The following is a 6000-nucleotide window of genomic DNA, read 5'->3' on the forward strand; positions in this document are numbered from 1 at the left end:
TGAAGGTGCCATCACTCAAGATGTTCACAAGACAGACTAAAACTCTGAAATATATAGGTAAGATTAATTCTATGCTGAAGTAACGTTCTAATATGACTGCCCATCTCAAACAGCTATGATGACATTCCTTTGCAGTAGCAAACTCAGAATGAGCAAAGAATAATTAGTGCTAAGTAAGGGAGTCCTTTGCCAAATAAGTGTCCCATCTTCAATTAGAGCAACATTCTGACTGCTCTAGCTTGTCCCGCCTGTCTGCTATTTCAAGGAATTGATACAGCAGCTGGCAGTCAGCAAGGTTTGTTATGACAGCAAGTGCATACACAAATAGTAGAAGTCCGAAGTTGCTGGGCTCCCTAGAAGGAAATTTTAAACAACCTCACAAGATCTTAGGTAAATCCTTTGGACTGGCCAATAAAAAGATAAATCCCAGACATGTGCAATGGTAAAAATTGTGAGCCTTACAAAGATAAAATGACTACATAAAATGGTACTCTTTGAAGAGGTCATAGTTGCCATGCCAGAGAAGATTTTTTGTCTGTTTGTTTGTTTGTTTTTATTTTCATTTTGCTCTGGGCATGCTACTGAATTGAAGTTACTGTAGGTGACATTATTCAGACGTGATACTCACTGCGAATAAACTTCTTAACATTCTAGGTAAGTTTAGACCTAATTTTGAAATAGTTATACTGAACTGAAAAAAAAAAATTATGAATACATTATTAAAAACTTGTTTTTGACCGAGTTTTTGCATTAAATGCAATGTGTAAGTAACTGGGTTAATGTGTAAGTCACTGGGTTCTGCTTTCTGAAGCAAGCAAGCAGGTATCAAAAGTGCCAGTAGATAATGACACAGACCTGTCACTCTGCCAGTTCTTTCAGTTAAATTACATCCCAAATCCCCACAATACATAGCTGTGTACTAGTGAAAATTTTAACAAAGGACAGCCAAAGTCTAGCTCTGGAGAACTGATGTGATTGCTTGGTAGCCTTGGCGCTGATAGGTAACTTATACAGAGTAGTCTTCAATCATCTTATTTTAATCCAGACTTTAAGCCAAATTCTGCTATGCCTGTAAGACTTAACTCCTCAAATACCTACATGGCCAATGGGACTACTGTTGGAATAAGAGACTTCTCATTAAGGTAATCAAGTGTGTGAGACTCTGACCCTTTGCTAGTATGCTGTTTCACTTTTTTGCTTTCAGATTTTTATTGTCTTTAAATTGTGTACTCATCCTATGTGTTCATATGTAGAGTTTTGCAGTGAAATTACTGCACTAAAAATACTGTCAATAAAAAGAAAGATAAATGATGTGGTATCAGGAATGACTGTATCAGTATGAAAATTTTTGTGCTAGAGACCTTTTTTGCTAGCAACTAAGAACAGACAGTATTTTTTTGCATCTTATGTGCCTTTTGTCTCTCTAGGAGCACACACACAAAAATATTTCAGAAAGTTTCACAGTGGCATGGCTGAAGAGAAAGGAATGACATCCCAAAGAGCTGGATCCCTTTCTCCTACCAGGTTCTCCTCAGAAACACTTGCCCATTAAGGGAAAGAACACAGTTTCAATTTCAATGGATGCAGTTCTTATTTATTCTGGGTACAGTTGATCGGGTGACTCACTGCTCTGCTAATGAAAGCCTGGTGTTTTGCCTTTAAAAAATACATTCTGAATTCATTCAAGCAAACCAGATTTTACTTGCTGCCTTTTTTTCTGCTATTTTAAGGATCGGAGGACAGTGCTAATAGGTAGAATTAGAGATATATGTTTGTCCCTGCATGAGCATAAAATGAAAGCACACAATTAAAAACCCGGTGAACTAGAAAGGAAGGTGTACAGTGAGTAACAGCAGGTGTACAGGTCTACGTGTCTCAAACAAGGCATAATGTGATCACAATCTCAGCCTTCCCATGGATGGTGAATAGGAACACGAAACAAAGGAAGAAAATGGGGCCACATCCTCCCTTGGTGTAAAATGTCAGAGTTCTGCCGAAGTAAATGGGACTGTGCTTAATAGCCTTAGGTACAGATTTCATCTTCTCAGCGTTGACCCCAGTTGAACCCTTGCCAGGCTGCCACATATCAGAGAATCATACAATCATAGAATGTCCTGAGTTGGAAGGGACCCATCCAGCTCCTGTTCCTGTGTAAGACAACCCCAAAATTCACACCATGTGTGTGAGGGCATTGTCTGATCGCTTCTTGAATACTGTCAGGCTTGGGTAGGTGTCATTCCACCCCATCTGCCTGATCTTCAGCTTTCTCTCATTTAGGTAAATAGCAACACTTCTCTTCCTGTAACCTGGATCCCGGGTTATGCCTTCATGGGATGAAAGCTCTGCTGCTTTGCTCTCCCACCAGCAGCAATGTCTGCCCCGGGGCTCAGGCGTACATTTCCCTGAGCTGCTACTCAGTGGGGACTCACAGTCTGTGGTCTCACTTCTGAAGGGCATGCACGGATGTACAGACATGTGCAAATACGTTGTACATGAGATTAAGCAATATGTTAGTTTTTATTTTACTAACATGGAAAACATGCAGATTAAAGGGGAAGAAAATAACGGGCTAAATCCCAGATGCATTTTTTCTTCTGTTTTCTGCTCTGAGAATTTTGTTTGGGTTTTGGGTCTCTGTGACCAAGTTCCTTATCTTTCCATCAAGACATGGAGCATCTTTCCCTCTCTGCTGGCTGCTGGCCTGTTTGTCCATTTCTGATAGCCAAATTGAACACAATCCTTCAGCTGCTATAAAAATATGCTGCTTTATCCCCACCCAGCTACTTACTGAGTAACTCTGTGCTATTTCTTGATCTGTACCACCTCTATGCTCTTAAATAATGCAATTGCCAGGGATTTTCTATTTTCACATTCAGCAGTAAAAAAGCCCTATATTTTTCTGGCTTTAGTGAACCGATTGCTCAGTGCATTTTCATCTGAAAAGATGGCCTTCTAGGTTTGACTACAGATTGCAGTTCTTTCAGAAGTGTTACTCAGCTTTTGTTAGTAAACGCATCTATAGAAATGATATTCTGTAATACTGGTATTTCCATACTAACAATTTAAGAATTTCTATATTTTTAATGAGCTTTATCCAGTTGACACCCTGCAGTCACAGGTTAATTATCTACTTAAGTCCTGAGGGTATTTTTATTGTTTAGTGAGTTAAAGATAATTTCAAAGACAGGCACAGATTATATTTTTCTGAAAGTTATAAAGGAAAGGACAACATGAAGTCAGACCTGGAAACTGAATCTACTGACTGCTTTGAAGAACTTATTCCTAAGTACTTTACAGCTCAGGTTTCAGCAAAATGAAGGAGACAGTTCTTACTACAATCTGTTTGAAGAGAGGGAATTATGGACATCTTACTTGTAATTTCATTATAATAAAATGGGAAATATTAGATAACTGCCAAAAACAAACCTTTAAAGATAAATCCTGGCCCACTAAAGAAAATGGCAGAATTTCCAGTGCTTTGAATGGTGCTAACATATAATTTCACTGGTTCAATGAGGTAAACGATACAAAACAGACCCTTTTTTTGTATACACTGATTTCCTGAGTGAAGTGACAAAATATAAAAGATAAGGACAGGTGGCTTCAACACATGATAAAAAGGTTGGATGTCCATTATCATTTGAGTTAAGGAAAGCCATATCATGTGTCTATGAGAACCAGCAGAGGAAGTTTAAATGATAATTTGAAGTGCAGACTTCAGCCCAGTGCAACTGGAATAGTACTTGAGAGTAATGGTCTACCACGTTGTAGAGACATTTTGCCAGCTGTAAAGTAAAATAAGGGCTGCCCTGCAATAACATGAGATTTTAATATTAGCTCCAGAAGGGATAAATTTTAATTTTCTTGCTAGTTCTAAGAGCATTTTTCTGCATTATCTGATGGAGGAGAAGGAAGTTTTGCCCTCTTCTAAGTGTCCAGTGCACTCTGCTGTTGGAAAGCACTGGAATTTTCGCTTTTACCTGAGTTCTGCTCTTACATGTGAAAATACAACAGCATTCTTCAGGTTCTGAGGGATGTGCTCTCATTTGTTCCAGTACACAATGCAAAATAAATTTCACAGAAGAAAATCTGCTGTTAGCTGGTTAGTCCCACTGGGTATATTTGCTCCTAGTATCCACTGTTAGTTCGCTTGAGATGGAAAAGCAGAGACCAGACTTACTGTTGTTCCACATAAAAGCTCCCGCACAGTTTGGCAACTGCACTTTGCAGAGTCATTTCCTGTGAGTCAGTAAAAGCTCTCAAAGAGAAAGAATAGTTTTGCTAAATTGGATAAGTAATACCTGCTTTTATGATTTCCAGTCTTGGGGGAGTCATTTTTCTTTATCCAAATTTCCATGGTATTCTAATAAAAAACACTGGATGCCATTTGCCTCTGCTCTCCCTAGATTTCCACAGCTTTGCTTATTCAACAGAGTTTTTCAGGAAAGTTTTGTATGTCCCTCTCCCTGCACACAGTGTTCTGCTGCCAGGTAGGTAAACTTCAGGTTCAGCTACAAGCCTTTATTCACACTGTCTCCTAGTCTGCAAGTGCAACACAGAGAAGTGGGCTTTGGAGAAACAGCATAGCAAATGCAACTCCTAAGAAGAAATTATGTTGATAGGTTCTCAGTTAAATTGCACTGAAATAATCGTTGTTAATTGTGTATTCTTTCGATGTTCCAGCTTACAGCCCTGGAGTTCGAAAACACCTATTAACGACACAGGAAGTACCACGCAAGAAATGTCTGTTCCAGCTGCCCAACAGCACCAGCTAATGTGCTCAGATCCATTTTCAGGGGTGAGGAAGCAGGTTGTTTGCTCTATTCAGCCTGTGCCAGGGTTGCCAGGATGTTGAACAAAATTGTATTTACACAAGAAGTTCTTTGCTGATATGAGAATACCGGTGTGCTCCACTGGCAAAAGGCTTCTCATGCAATTGGAAGCTGCAACAGCAGAACTGTGGAAAGTCACCCCTCACAACTGAGACAGCAGTGAGAGTAAAACAGCTCTTTCTTCTGACATAACCCTTTTGAACTGCAGAATTCAGATGGTGTGGCTATGTTGGGGGAGAGGTGCAAGGAGTTGAAAGCCAACTTCCTTCCAAATTACTATGGACAGAGTGTACGTTTCTGAGTGAATGTATGTGTGAGGAAAAGAGGTGGAAGAGTGGGAACAATAAGAGTCATAAAAGTTGTCCTGTAAGTGCTCTTAGAGATTTGAGACTCACTTTATGTAAACAACTGCCAATTTATGTTTTGTACTGAGATGGAATTGCATCATCCCATGGAATAATCTAGGAGGTAAAGATGAGGAAGGAGAAGTGAAACATTGATACTCCAAACATTAACATAAGCACAAGAGTAGAAACTGGACAAGAACAAATTTAGTCTTCAAAGCAGAAGAAAATTCCTGACCATTAGAGGACTAACATCCTGTAATGGTGTCCCAGCAGAGAAATGGTAGGGGCAAGAAGTGCTTAACTACTGAGGGACTGACAGTAGCATACTGGTCACAAACACACTTGGTGACCCAGAAAGACCCTCTCAGTCTTATGTTCCAAATAAATATTTTAGGATTTACAACAGAAGATTGTAAAAATTTAGGAATACAACAGTACTGTGTCCTGGATGTCAAATGGAAAAGAGTCTCAGCTCCAAAAAATATCTGGGTGAAAAACGCTACTCTACATTGTTACTCCTGGCTGCAGCTGTTTGAGCCCCTGATGATGTATAAGATCAATGCAAGAAATCAGTATGAAAATAAGTAGATAAAGTTATTTTTAAAGGGGGAGCATGTGGCAGTTTACAGAAGGCTGCAGAGGGAGCAGTATCCAACGGTTCACTTCTGTCCACATCAGGTCCCTTTGTGGGGTACATCCACTAATGGACTTCTCAGGAAGAAAAGAAAGTGATTGTAGATATATAGATACACAGGTTCTTCCTTGTCCCCACTGCTGACCTGTAGTTCTGTATCACAAGCAACATTTCTTCCTGAGCTGGA

General features: G+C 39.6%; 1 long non-coding RNA gene across 1 annotated transcript in view; it reads left to right on the forward strand.

Annotated features, from left to right (window-relative positions):
• The window catches only part of LOC309440148, a 45988-nt gene extending 41266 nt beyond the window's left edge, over positions 1 to 4722 (forward strand). The window contains exon 5 of the long non-coding RNA XR_014184141.1: positions 4684 to 4722. This is a non-coding gene — a long non-coding RNA (uncharacterized lncRNA). The remainder of the gene's footprint in view (positions 1 to 4683) is intronic.
• Positions 4723 to 6000: the final 1278 nt, after the last annotated feature.

This window comes from Streptopelia decaocto, assembly GCF_964273445.1.
Source record: "Streptopelia decaocto genome assembly, chromosome: 1".
In the NCBI taxonomy this organism is placed as follows: domain Eukaryota; kingdom Metazoa; phylum Chordata; class Aves; order Columbiformes; family Columbidae; genus Streptopelia; species Streptopelia decaocto.